Source organism: Fukomys damarensis, unplaced genomic scaffold (genome assembly GCF_012274545.1).
Source record: "Fukomys damarensis isolate Sample0158 unplaced genomic scaffold, DMR_v1.0_HiC HiC_scaffold_23, whole genome shotgun sequence".
In the NCBI taxonomy this organism is placed as follows: Eukaryota; Metazoa; Chordata; class Mammalia; order Rodentia; family Bathyergidae; genus Fukomys; species Fukomys damarensis.
This window is the reverse complement of record NW_022900935.1, coordinates 19,310,684-19,325,661: the sequence shown is the minus strand read 5'-3', so window position 1 is coordinate 19,325,661 and position 14,978 is coordinate 19,310,684. Positions and strand designations below refer to the sequence as shown.

Sequence of the window (14,978 nt, the reverse complement as noted above, 5' to 3'; positions counted from 1 at the left end):
ATTTACGATATATGCGTTTTTATCACGATTCATCTTCAAACATTTGCCATTCCAAATACTGTAAGAACCTTAAACAATACATGGTAGGAACTTCCCCGTTCCTTCCCACTCCCTTTCGTACTTTGTCATGCATTTTACTTTTAAATGTGTTAGAAACCAGACATAATATGTTGTTCATTATTTTTACCTTCACTATATTTTAAAGAAATTAGGAGAAACGTTTTTCATATTTACTTTATGAGCTACCATTTTTAGTACTCTGTGTAGAGCCAGTCTGCATCTCCTATCCTACTGCTGGCTGAAGACACAGGTCTGCTGACGGTGGATTTTCCCAGCTATTTTTGTTGCTTCGTCAGCTTTCAGCCACCCCTGCACACCTGCGCTGCAAAGCTGTTTCCTTTCATGATCTTATGTTTCTGCTCCTGCCTGTGAGTTGGTACAGGGCTCCTTGAGGACTGTGAGGTGGAGTTCTTTATTGTCCTGATCCAGTGTTTCTGTTTTGACTTGTTTTTTGGTGTGTGTGTGTGTGTGTGGTACTGGGAGAGCTTACCTGCATCCCAAGGTCCCCTTAGCTTTTATTTGATTTTGAGACAGGGTCACATAAGTTGCCCAGACCGTCCTCACACTTGCAGTCCTCTTGCTTTGGCCCCCAAATGGCTGGGTGGCTACCATGCCTTGGTGTTTTGTCTTATTTTGTTTTGTTTCATTGGTGCTAGGGATTGAGCTCAGGGCCTTGTGCATGCTGTGCATACTCTCTACCATTGATCTGTATCCCCAGTTTCAGTCTTAGGCTCTATGGTCCCAGGCTTGACCTCTCTGCATTCTGCCCCTCCTGTGGCAGCTGCAGTCCACCCTGCGTTTTGTTTGGTCCTCAGTGTTAGCAGACCGTGGCTTGGGGTTGCTGCAGGAATCTGGGCCCAAGATGGTTTCTTGTTCCTCCTGGAAAGGTGGTGGGCGGGTTGCTTTTTCAGTTCCTCCAACCACGCTGGTTCTTGTGTTACATGGTGAGAGTGTTTCCTACACAGCCACCACCCATGCACTTGCATCCCTGAGATCCTTGCCTCCAGTCTTTTTTGGGAGCACCCACTTGGGGTGACTGCAAACTCCCTGTGTGTCTGGGGCCTGATCTGCGGCAAACCAACATGCTAGCACACACTTGAGCTTTCAAAATGTGTTCAAATTTTAGCTGATTTCTTCTTAGCTGTGTGGATGGCAGCCACCTTTTTCCTGTGCTATAACAAAGGTGACACAATTTGTGTGTCTTAAAACATCTTTGAGAAGCTTGTCCCTCTTTGGAATTGAGTTGACTTGGTTTCCTTGCATCCTGAGCTCTCTGAAGAACTCAAGAAAACAATCTGACTCCATGAATTCCTGCCTTTTCACCCTTGTTAGGGTTGGAGCAAGGCTCTTTGTCACATTTTTCAAGTGAGATGGAAGTAGAAGCCTGGAAACTTTCTTGAAATTTATTTTTTATAACTGAAAGAGGTATTTTGGATGTCTTTTTATGAACAATGGTAAAGCATTAATATAGTAATTGTACACCACTCTGGCTGCCATAGAGTACCCCACACAGGGATATCGCCAAAACTAATTCCCCAGTCTACAAGGCAGGGTCCAACTTTTGCTGTGTCTCCAGGGCTTGACTCAGGCATTATAGAGCACAGTGTCTATTTTAGTCCGTGTCGCTCTAACAAAATACCCAAGGCTAGGTTAGTTATAAAGAAAAGGGGTATATTTGATGTCTGATTCTGGTGCTGAAAGTCCAAGCGCAAATGACCCCATCTGTTTGGCCTCTGGGGTTGACCTCCTGCTACCTCACAATGTGGAAGAGAAATGAAAAGGGAATCCATTTGTCATGCTTTGGATCATTTTGTTTTGTTTCATCTCTTTATTCGCAGTACTAGGGATCAAACCCAGAGGTGTTCTATCACTGAGCTACATCCAGCTCTTTTTAAGTTGCCCAGACTGACCTCATACTTGTGATACTCTTGACTCAGCATTCCAAGTAGGAGTTAAGGCAAATGCCACCATGTCCTGCATGTGGTTTGTATCTGGAATTTCCCCAAAGTCTGGAGTGGCCCTCTTGGGAGGTGGGGAACCCTTTAAGGTAAGGTCTAGTAGGAGGTGTTTAGGCCCACAGTTTTGACACTGCCACACTGAGGACTGAGGCTCCAGCCCATGACCTCTTGGGGGACAAGGGACATTTCAGCCCAGAGAAAATGGTGCCTCCTGCCCATGTAGGAAAAGTCCCTATGAAAGCACTGTTTGGCCTTAATTGAGTCACATCTCATTCTTCTTTTTATTTATTTTTTTTCTTCTGGTACCCGGGACTGAACTCAGGACCTTGAGCTTGCAAGGCAGGCACAGTACCACTGACCTACGTCCCTGGCCCCTATCATGTCCTCATTCTTAACCAATAGGAGGACTGAGCTACTTGACCAGCCTAGTTACATACCCAGCCCTAAGCCCCCAAAGTGGAGCCAGGTTCTCTCAAACCACGTGAATGGAATGTGTTCAAAAGGTGGCTCCAGGGCCAGGGATTTAGCTCAGTGGTTGCGCTGCCTGCCTCAAAAGCACAAGGACCCAAGTTCAATCCCTGGTACCAAAAAAAAAAAGAAAGAAAGAAAGAAAGAACAGGTGGTTCCCTAAAGAGAAATGTAGGTGTTCTTCAAAGAAGAAAAGCAGGCTAGGCTAGGGTGTAGCATTTTGGTAAAGGACTTGGCTAGCATATGTGAGCCACTGATTTAGAATTCCTACCACCAAGCTGGGTGTGGTGGCACACACCTGTTTTTATCCCAGCACTCAGGAGGCTGAGGCAGGAGGATCGCTGTGAGTTTGAGGCCAGCCTGAACTACACAGTGAGATCAAAAAACCTAAACAAAAAACAAAAAAACAAATGAAGAAGAAGAAGGAGAAGAAGAAGAGGAAGAAGGGGAGAGACCTGAGCTTGCACACTCCCCTGTCTTGGCCCGTGATTGTATCCACTGTGTTATGACTCAGCAAAGCCTCTCACTCAGCTCTTACTCAGCCTTAGACCTTCCAGAACTGTGACAAACACTTTTCTTTTCATTGTAAATTATCCATTTTCTTTTTTTTAAATTCTTACAAAGAATCGCCTTTATTATTATTATTTATTTATTTTTATTTATTTATTTATTTTTTGTACTGGGGATCAAACTCAGGACCTTGCACTTTTGAGACAGTTGGTGGAACCACTGAGCTAAATCCCTACCCCAGCTTTCATTTTTTTTTTTTTTTCTTGGTACCAAGGATTAAACTTGCAAGGCAGGCAGAGGAAACACTGAGCTAGATCCCTGGACCCCTTCATTAATTTTGATTGTTAACCTTCAGTAGTATCAGAACCCCTTAGAGGGTGATTTTCACCAGGATTTATTTAAGAGGAAAAATTTTATTTTTCTTTTCATTTTTTTGAAGCAAAACATTTATTTGTACGTTTTAGATATACATAATCATAACATTCATCATAGGGGATTTGTACCTGTATGTGATATATCTTGCTTCTTTTTTTTCCCATTCCCCTCCTGTCCCCTGGAACCCTCTTCCCCTCCTTATCTACAAAAGCTTTGTTTCCCTGTTTTCCTTCTATTCTCTTTTTTCTCTTGCTCCTTCATTCCTTTCCCCGTCCCCCTCTCTTGTTCCCCTCCCCATTTAAACCTTTTCATCCCATTTCCCAATTTTTTTTTTTTCAGTACCAGGGATCAAACTCAGGACCTTGAACTTGCCAGGCAGACACAGTGCAAATGAGCTACATACCTGGATCTCCCAATATCTATTAAACATTTTAGTTCTTATTTCCCCTTTCAGTTTCTCATACCAGAGAAGCAATGCCCCAGTTTCATGTGTTCTTTTGTAATGACACAAAATGGACTAGGATACTGGCCTTAGAATCAAAATATTTAGGTTGAAATCCTAGTTCCACCATTTACTAAATTTGTGACTTGGATATCATTAACAATAATACCAGCCGGACGTAATCCCAGCACTTGGGAGGCTGAGGCAGTAGGATTGCTGCAAGTTTGAGACCAGCCTGGGCCACATAGTGAGTTCCAGGGCTGTCTGAACTACATAGTGAGATCCTGTCTCAAAAAACAAAACAAACAAACAAAAAATACAATAATACCATTATTTTTGTTTTTGTTTTTGTCTTTGTTTTGAAACAGGGTCTCTCTCTGTAGTTCAGGCTGTCCTTGAACTCACTATGTAGCCTAGGCTGGCCTCGAATTCATGGAGATCCTTCTGTCTCAGCCTCCTGAGTGCTGAGATCACAGGTGTGAACCACCATACCAGGCCATAATAGTATTTATTGACTGTTTATTGTTTGGTAAGCTTCAGCAAATGTTTATCTCATCTAGTCCTTAACACAACTTTATTCTGTGGGCAATGACAACCTATCTATCTATGTAATAGATATAGGGATACTTTATTTCTATCTCTATATCTATATAAATTGGAGGAAATAGTACTGGGGATTGAAACCAGGGCCACATAGTTGCTATATCTCCAGCCCTTTTAAATTTTTATTTTAAGATAGGGTCTTATAGATGGGTATGGTGGTGCACACCTGTGATCTCAGCAGTTGGGAGGCTGAGGCAGGAGGATCACTGAGAGCTCCAGGCCAACCAGGGCTACATAGTGAGCTCAAGGCCAGCCTGAACTACATAGTGAGATTCTGTCTCAAACAAACAAAAAATGGTCTCATTAAATATTTCTTTATTTTGAATACATGAAACTGAGGCTCATAGACTGGGATTCAAACCCAGGCCTTGATAGATAAGCAAGCGCCCTACCCCCTGAGCTATATGTCCAGCTCTCCTTTCTCCTTTTCTTATAAATCCACTAATCCAATCATAAGGATCTCTCCCTCATGAATTCATCTAATCCTAATCACTTCCCAACTTCTCAGACCTCTAAATACCACCAATGTATGACTTTGGGGATTAATTTTCCAATACAAAATTTTAGCAGCCAGTGCTCTTTATGCTTTTCTATCAGCTTCTTCCAGAAGAAAACCTCTCTATCTCTGCAGCATTTTCCAATATACAGAGAGAGAGACCTCACTTGCTTACGTTTTTTGTATTTGATCCCCTTCATAACTTCTTTGGGTTATTTTGCTTGCTTTGTTTTTGTTTTTCTTGCTAAAGATTGAACCCAGAGCCTTAAGCATGCTGGGCAAGCACCCTACCACGGAGCCACACCCCAGCCCTACACCCCCAACTAATACAAGAGGTGCATCACATTCTGCTGAGAGCAGCTCTTCCCAGGCTGCAGCTCTCTGCCGTATTTCCAATCATCTGGACCCTGGAGCAACATTTGCAAGTCGCAGCTTATTACCCATTAGTGGGTCATGAAATCAATTTAGTGAGCTGTTTCCAGCATCTTAATTTTTTTTTAATGAAATAGAAAACACCTGGCACACCCTAACTAGTGAAAGAGAGTACTTTCTTGTGAAGCTCTGATTCAATTACACATCTGCAGATACGTGCAGATACTGGGTCACCATGTGTAAAATGAATTTCCCTTTGTAAGACCTGGTAAGGAGTCTGAAAGCTATTGACCAGTAGAGCATCTCAGACTTTTTGGAATGTTAAAAAATATTGAGAACCCTGTCAAAACTTGTTTTTGTAGGCTTTGTTATTTGTTGTTGCTGCTGCTGCTGCTGCTGTTTGTTATTTTTCCTTTGATGGCACTGGGGATTGAACTGAGGGTCTTTGCGCTGAGCTACATACCAGCCCTTCTTTTTTATTTTGGGCAGGATTTCACTAAGTCACTAATCTGTCCATGCTGGGCTTGAATTTATCATCCTCCTTCCTCAGCCTCCCACAGTTCTGGGATTACAGATATGCGCCACCACATCCCACTTTTTTTATAGGTTTTGTCTGCTATAAATTAAGACAAGGGGACATGAAATGTAGCTTCCTAGTAGAGCACTTGCTTAGTATGCCTGAGGTCCTGGGTTTAATTTCCAACACCACAAAACAAAAAGAAAGAAGGAAAAAAATTAAAACTTTTATTTATTGATTTGGAGACATGATCTTGCTATGTAGGCCAGGCTGGCCTTGAATTTGTAACCCTCCTGCCTTGGGCTCCTGAGTTTTGAGATTACAGCATGTGCCTTCACACCCAGTTTAAAATATAAATTTTTAGATACTGGAGTACACAAGCACATGTGTCATTAGCCACTGATTTCATCGTTACAGTTCACGTCTTCTAGCATCTGGAAAACGCAGCTGTGCCCTCGGAAAGAGTGACTGTAGGGAAAACGACTTTTTAGTGCTATTATGGATATTGCTTTGCTTTTGCAGATGCCCTGAAAAGGTCTTGGGGGATTGGTCTACACCAGTGATGGCGAACCTTTTAGAGACAAGTGCCCAAACTACAACCCAAAACCCATTTATCACAAAATGCCAAGGGGCAATTAAAGCGGAATACTGAAGTTTTCATTTAGAAAAACAACTGATAATTTATGTCTTTTCTCTTCAAAGAATAACACAATAACTCGCGTGCCATAGGTTCACTGCCACTGGTCTACAGGATATGTCTGTGTAAGTATTTCTGTCAAATCACTCTTTCCACAAACAATCTCATCATCTTACTCTCTAAACCAATAGACCTTCACAGGGTTCCAGGTTGATCCTTGGCATCACCTTCCTTCACTGACCCCAGCTTCAAACTAGGAATTCTGACTGAGTTTAGTCCTGCATGGGGGTATGAGTCGCTAAGTCTCATTCACCTTTCTTTTCTCGACCTAGTGGGAAAGGCTTGAGATCATTATTTGGGAAGAGGCCTGGCAAAATTATTAAAAGCATGGGATAGAGTTACACAGACGTTGCTGCAGAACTCGGGACAATGCCCTAATGCACATCCCAAATTCAAACGCACCAAAAAGATGCAGAAGGGAAAGTAACAAACCTCTTTCCCTCCCTTCTCCCAGATCCCACTCTGTTCCTCACCTGGGACGTAGTTACTTCTTGAAACTTCTTGAACGTCACTTTAAGTCTCCCATTTCATATCATGCCTAATTTTTCTGACTGTCAAACTCCAGGCTCACTTGAAACCCTCTCTGGCTCTGGCTCCCTCCTTCTAGAAGAATTGGTTGTTCCTTCTTGTGGGAATTCGTCCATAAACCAAAACACAAAAATGTATTGCTTTGACCAGAGGTATATTTATCTTTCTCAAACCATTTTGTGTGTCTGGAACAATTTTAACCTGCTATCTACCTAGTTTAGTAGACAGATGAACATTCAGTGCTCTCTGGTGACTAAATGCAGTTCCCCTGATCAAGCATTTTTGGATACCCGAGTGCCTGTGTGATGTAGTCTCAGCCTCTCAACTTAGCCTTTCAATTTTTTCCATTAGCCCTCACCTCTTCTACCCCAAGTGATTCCCTCTGGAATTTGACTGCAGCTAAGATAGTCTCCTTATTAGTACCTGTCTGCCACACTGTCCTACCACCAGGCCTTTGCTTATGCAGTTGAACATGAACTGAACTTCTGAAACCAAATATTACTTGACATACATGCTACTTCCTAGAAACAGCGTATTTATCTGTGCGGTATGTAAATGATTAATTTGTCTTTCAGGAGGTTGCCTAGTTTGGAAACTCACATGAAATCAATCCCACTGCAGCATGTTTGAAAATAGCAGAAGACTCTGGGAGTACTCTAAATGTTTATCAGGATGAGGATAGTTAGACAAGGTGAGTAAATATACCTTTTCAAGGTATACTGCATTGCAGTTAAACGAGCAAGGTGTAAATGGACGTCTTAAATTACTTTTCTCTCGTTCCTGAGAAAATACCTGTCACCCAAAGTTAAAGGGGAAAGGTTTATTTAGCTCACAGTTTGTAGAGGTTTCAGCCATAGTTGGCTGGCTCCAAGATAGGGTGGCACATAGCAAAGGGGTGTCACAGAGGAGAAACAGTTCATGGTGCCCACATGGTAGTAAAAGTAATAAGGGTTCTTAACAGTGCCTTTCTGCTCCTTTTTTTTTTACAAAACAGGATCTGACTATGTAATTGAGACTGACCTGGAACTCACTATGTAGCCCAGGCTGGTCTCAAACTCACAGTGATCCTCCTGCCTCAGCCTCCCAAGTACTGGTATCACAGGCGTGTGCCACCACACCTGTCTCCCTTTCTGCTCCTTTTTTTTTTACAAAACAGGATCTGACTATGTAATTGAGACTGACCTGGAACTCACTATGTAGCCCAGGCTGGTCTCAAACTCACAGTGATCCTCCTGCCTCAGCCTCCCAAGTACTGGTATCACAGGCGTGTGCCACCACACCTGTCTCCCTTTCTGCTCCTTTTATCTCATCCAGACTACTGGGATTAGGGCCAAGCCAATGAATAGACTGATTTAGTAATCACTCACCCTTAATCCCAGCATCACACTCTCTAGATTCAGCCACCTCTGAAAAAGCCACCTATGACTACTTGAGGATTTGGGGGGACATGTAGACTCACGTAGGTAAATCAGGATAAATTTAAAATGAAATCATATAATATGCCTGACATCTTTATGTTCATGAGATTCTTCTAGGTTATTTCTTGGGGTGGTAGGTTGGCACCCTCTCCTTACTGCATAGTATATTGCTGTATGAGAAACACCAACATCTATTCTACTACATGATCATTTGGGTTGCTTTCAATTTTTGGTTGTTATGGTTTTATTGGCTGTTACAAATATTCTTGTAATATCTTGGTGTACCTATGAACATATGTCTACCACCCACCTCTAGTAGAAACAATACATATTATGTTCAACTTTACTTGATACTTTCAAATAGTTCTGCAAAATGGTCAAACTATCTTATATTCTTACTGATAGTAAGAGTAAAAGTTATTCACATCTTCAGCACAATTGGGTAATGTCAATATTTTATTTCATTAGTTTTTGTGATGCTAGAGATTGGACATAGGGCCTCCCCCTGCTAAGCATGCTCTTCCCAGTGGCCACATCCTGAGCCCCAATATTTTAGATTTTAACAGTATTTTAGGTGAGATCTTGTTGTAGTTTTATTTGCATTTTCCTGATGACTGAGAAACTTTTCACGTGTTTAATGACCATCTGCATTTTCTGTCAGTAACATCTGTTCAAAATCTTGCTCATTTTTATTGTCATCTTTCCTATTGACTTATAGTCATTCTTTATATTTTATAAATGAATGTGTATTATATTCTTGCAAATTTATGCATCTGTTTTCACTTATATGTGTTCATATGCCACCTTTGTGGTTTGTCTTTTTATTTTAGTAGTATGTAAAGTAACCCAGCCTTCCCCATCTTCATAGGTATTAAAATGCAATTTAAAAAAAGAGAGAACAGGGCCAGGATTTTAACTCAGTGGTGTCATTGCCTGCCTTGCAAGTTACTTGATACTTTCAAATAGTTCTGCAAAATGGTCAAACTATCTTATATTCTTACTGATAGTAAGAGTAAAAGTTATTCACATCTTCAGCACAATTGGGTAATGTCAATATTTTATTTCATTAGTTTTTGTGATGCTAGAGATTGGACATAGGGCCTCCCCCTGCTAAGCATGCTCTTCCCAGTGGCCACATCCTGAGCCCCAATATTTTAGATTTTAACAGTATTTTAGGTGAGATCTTGTTGTAGTTTTATTTGCATTTTCCTGATGACTGAGAAACTTTTCACGTGTTTAATGACCATCTGCATTTTCTGTCAGTAACATCTGTTCAAAATCTTGCTCATTTTTATTGTCATCTTTCCTATTGACTTATAGTCATTCTTTATATTTTATAAATGAATGTGTATTATATTCTTGCAAATTTATGCATCTGTTTTCACTTATATGTGTTCATATGCCACCTTTGTGGTTTGTCTTTTTATTTTAGTAGTATGTAAAGTAACCCAGCCTTCCCCATCTTCATAGGTATTAAAATGCAATTTAAAAAAAGAGAGAACAGGGCCAGGATTTTAACTCAATGGTGTCATTGCCTGCCTTGCAAGTGCAAAGACCAATGTTGAATCCCTGGTACAAAAATAGAGAAAGAGAGAGAGAGAGAGAGAGAGTACTGAACATGGTGGTATAAGCCTGTAATCTCAGCATTTGGGAGGCTGAAGCAGGAGGATCTCAAGTTTGGTTCAGCCTGAGTATCTTAGTGACTTAGAGACCTGGTCTCAAAATAAAAATTTAAAAAGGACTGGGGATATAGCTCAGTACAAAGGCTCTGAATTCAATCCCTAGTACCACACTGAGAGAGAGAGACAAGAGACAGAAACAGAGCCACAGAGAATTTCCCAAAATGCAAAAACCACTTATTTTAATTAAAAGAATTTATCTTTAGAGCAATTTTATGATTATTGAAAATGGAGTAGATAGTACAAAGTTCTCATATATCCAGTTTCCACTTTCCTGCTCAGATTGTGTGTGTATACGTGTGCATTCACTAAGGATTGAACCTAGGCTTAACACAGGGTAAGCAGTTTACCACAAGTTACACTGCCAACCTCAGTTTCCCTACTATTTATATCTTGTGTTAACAAGATGTTTGGTTTGGTTTGGTTTGGTGCCGGGATCAAACTAGGGACCTTGTGTCTGCGAGGCAGGCGGCTGAACCACGGAGCTGAATCCCTGGCCTCTGTTTGTTAGAAATGAACCAACAGTGGCACATTATTATTACCTGCAGTACATATTCATTATGGTTCACTGTGCTGTACAGCCACATGGTATCACACACATAATGCCAACCATGAAAATATCATTTAATATAGTTTAACTGTTTAATCCTTTCTTTCCTTTTCTCTTCTCCCAATCCCCTGGCAACCACCGATCTTTTTACTACCTCTGTACCTTTTTCTTTTTCCAGAAAGTCATGTCGTGGCAATCACACAATAGTACTTTTTTGCAGCCTGGCTTCTTTCAAAATACAATTGCATTTGTTTCCTCCGTATCTCTTTGTGGTGTGATAGCCCCCTCCTCATGAGTAATATTCCATTGTAGAGTTGTGCCAGCTTTTGTTTATCCATTCACCCTTTGAAGGACATCTTGGTTGCTTCTAGTTTGGGGCAGTTACAAATAAAGCTGATGTAAGCATTCATGCAGAGGTTTTTGTATGGACGTTAAGTTCATTACAGTAAATACCTAGGTGTACGATAGCAGGATTGTATGATAAGACTACATTTAGCTTTGTAAGAAACTGCCAACTGTCTTCTAAAGTGTAAACTTTTTACATTTCCACCTGTGAAGAATGAGGTTTTTTAAAATTTAATTGGTATTTAATAATGACTTTCTTAAAGTGGGAATGAAGTGTTCCTTTTCTCTAATGAAATGTAACTGTAAAACTCTGAAAATCCCAGATTTCCTCCTATATTTTTCTGCCACCTGTTGGACTCACTGTAAACAATGAATGCCTTTTGTTTTGTTTTGTTTTTTGTTACTAGGGATTGAACCCGAGGCCTTTGCACTGAGCTTCATCCCCAACCCTTTTTTGTTTATTTGAGACATAGTCTGGCTAAGTTGCCCAGGCTGGGCTCAAACTTGAGACCCCCCTCCTCAGGCACCGAGTGCTAGGAATACAGGCCTCTACCGCCGCACCTGGCTGTATGTGCAATCTGAAAGGTCGAATCTAAAGGGTACTTTTGCACCACAAATGCACCTGTCCTAACCCAGAACAAACACTGAGAGTCAACGAGGATCAGGGGTTTAACTCAGTGGCACCGCGCCTGCCTTGAAAGCTCAAGGTCTTGAGTTCGATCCCCAGTGCCCCAAAATTTAAAAACAAAACAAAACAAAAAAAAAACAAAGCCAACGTATTTACAAACAAAATTTAATATGCTCATAGGAAATAAGTTTTCCTCCAATGGGAAAGGTACACATTGCCTTGCTGCAAAAGGCCCCAGTCAGTGCCTGACACCCCTGGCGGTTAGCAGCAGCCGCGCTGCATCTGTGTGGGGACTGTGTCCCCCGTTGGGAAGCAGTGGGCTGCTGCACGGGCGCACAGCCTCCCAGCAGCCTCCGTACCGCCTGTTCACCTTGAACTTCTCCTAGTGGTCGTCGCCAGTCGTTTTCTCATTAGGTGGTCGCTTGTGGTTAGGTGGGGACCGCTCCGGTCTGGCTTCACTGTGTCGCCCACCGGCAAGGGCCGTGCCTTGGGCTCTTCTTTGTTCCTTGGGATGGGGGCATTGAGCTCCTTGTGATAACATCGGTTGTGCTGCACGTAGTTCACGGCCATGCTGGTGGGCACGAAGGACATCTCGCTGTCTTTCTTCTTGTTCTGCTGCTCCGCCAGCAGGCGGGCAGTGGCATCCTCCGTGGAGATGGTGTTTTTGATTTTGGCACTGATGCCCAGGTCCACCTCGGGGACAGCATCTCCTCCGTCTTCTTGGCCGAGGCCACGCGGACGTTCTGGGGGAGCTCATACAGACGGTCCTCTTGGGCTTCACCTTCTGCTCCTCGTGCTCCACGATCCCCTTCCTCTTCTTCAGCTCCATCTCGATGTACTTCATGTCTGCATCCTCGTCCCACTGTGTTTGTAGAGCATGTTGAATTTATGAAATTAAAATTTTAAGCCACAATGATTTAGAGGAGCCACAGTACCTGATATCAAGACTTACTATAAAGCTACAATAATCAAGCGATGTGGTATTGGTGAAAGAATACGGAAAAAGAGCAATAGAACAGAATTGATAACTCAGAAATTGTTATGCTTTGTATCTAGATGTTCCCCAAAGCCTCATGTGGTTAGTCTATTTTGGAGGTAGCTGAATCTAGAGTGTGTGATTGATTCATGGTGGGGCTAGGCCTGAGGGCACTAGGTTTTAGGGGCACGAATGCAATACCAGCCTGAACTACATAGTGAGAATTTGCCTAAAAAAATAAAATATATCGACGCATAGTAATTATATATGTTTTGGGAATATAGTGTGAGATTTTAATACATGTATATAAGATATAATAATCAGATCAAGTAATTGGTATATTTGTTGCTTCAGATAGCTAGATAATTTCTTCGTGTTGGGAATATTTAAAACTTTCTCTATTTGCTATTTTGAAATATTCAATTAATTATTTTTAGGAGGCTATCCTCCTGTGTTGTCCTCCATAGTTATCCTCCTGTGCTATGTGAATCTCAGAAGTTATTTCTCTGTGCCCATTAACCATCTTCTCTCTATCCCTTCCTCTACCATACCTTTTTTCTTCTTTTATCTTCTTTTTTGTTTGTTTGTACTTCAGGCTGGCCTTGAACTCACTATGTAACCCAGGCTGGCCTCGAACTCACGGCAACCCTCCTACCTAGCCTCCTGAGTGCTAGGATTACAGGTGTGCCACCCACCTGATCCCCAATAGCTTCTTTTTTTAAAATTAATTTTATCGGTACGTTTTAAGTATACAATATAATGACATTCATCATTGGAAATTTGTATCTTTTCATAATCTATCTTGAGTATTGAGTCTTCCCCCGCCATTCACCTGCCCTCCCTTGAACCCCTCCACCCTTCCCTATTTACAAAGACTTTGTTTCCATTTTTTTTCATTTTCTCATATCAATTCCATCCTAATATCTTCTTTCATGCAGCTAAAACCTTATCAATTCAAGGTCACCCAAGTTTTCTTCTATGACATCTTCTATAAGTTTTATAGCATTACATTTTATATTTACAAATATTATCCCCCCTTTTTTATCTTGCTGCATTTATTGGTACTTTTTAAGTATGCAGTACAGTTACATTCATCATGAGGATCTTGTACATGACAGATCTTGGTTCTCATTTACTCCCTGTACCCCTGCCCTCCTTCACCTCCTCCACAAATATTATCCATTTTGTGTTAGTTTTTATGAAAAATTTAAGGTCAGTGTCTAGATATCTTAGTCTACTTGGGCTGTTAAAAAATAATAAATATCAAATAAATAAAAATTTAAAAATAAATAGTAAAAATAGTCTGGGTGGCTTATAAATAACAGAAATTTACTTCTCACAGTTCTGGAGGCTGGGAAATCCAAGACCAGGCAGAGCCAATTGGGATCTGGTGAAGGCCCACTTCCGGGTTTGTAGACTGCCATCTATGTGCTATGTCTTTACAGAAGGAGCAAAAAAAAAGCTCTCTAGGGTTTCTTTTGGAAGGGCACTCACTAATCCCATTTGTTTATGCTCCATCCTTACAACCTAATCATCTCTGAAATTTCCCGCTTCCTAATCTACCAATTTGAGGATTAGGACTTGCATATATCAATTAGAGAGGGCATACAAACATCCAGCTCCTAATCCTGGATTGATTTATTCATTATATACATGTCCAGTTGTTCCAATGCCATTTGTTAAATGACCACTCTTTCTCTGTTGAATTACCTTTACTCCTTTGACAAAAATTCCTTGACTGTATTTATGTGGGTTTACTTCTGTGTTAGTTACTTTTATATCATTGCTGAGACAAAATACCTGACACCCAAAGGTAGAGGGAAAGGGTTTATTTAGCTTACAGTTCTTAGAATTTCAGACTATGGATCCAAGGCAGGGGCAGAGGAGAAACAGTTCGTGGTGGCACAAGACAGAGAAAGCAACAAGAGACCTTAAAACTTCCTTTCTGCCCCCTTTATCTTATTCAGGCTACTTAGGGCGGGTAGCATTCGTGCCTAAAACCTAGTGCCCTCAGGCCTAGCCCCACCATGAATCAATCACACACTCTAGATTCAGCTACCTCCAAAATAGACTGACCACATGAGGCTTTGGGGAACATCTAGACACAAAGCATAACAATTTCTGAGTTATCAATTCTGTTCTATTGCTCTTTTTCAGTATTCTTTCACCAATACCACATCGCTTGATTATTGCAGCTTTATAGTAAGTCTTGATATCAGGTACTGTGACTCCTCTAAATCATTGTGGCTTAAAATTTTAATTTCATAAATTCAACATGCTCTACAAACATATTGGGAATTTCTATAGGGCCTTTGCGAGCTGCATCCCCAAATTTTTTTTTTTTTTTTTTTTTTTT

General features: G+C 41.2%; 1 pseudogene; it reads right to left on the bottom strand.

Annotated features, from left to right (window-relative positions):
* Nucleotides 1–11,884: 11,884 nt before the first annotated feature.
* LOC104869509 overlaps nucleotides 11,885–14,978 on the bottom strand; it is a 6,975-nt pseudogene continuing 3,881 nt past the window's right edge.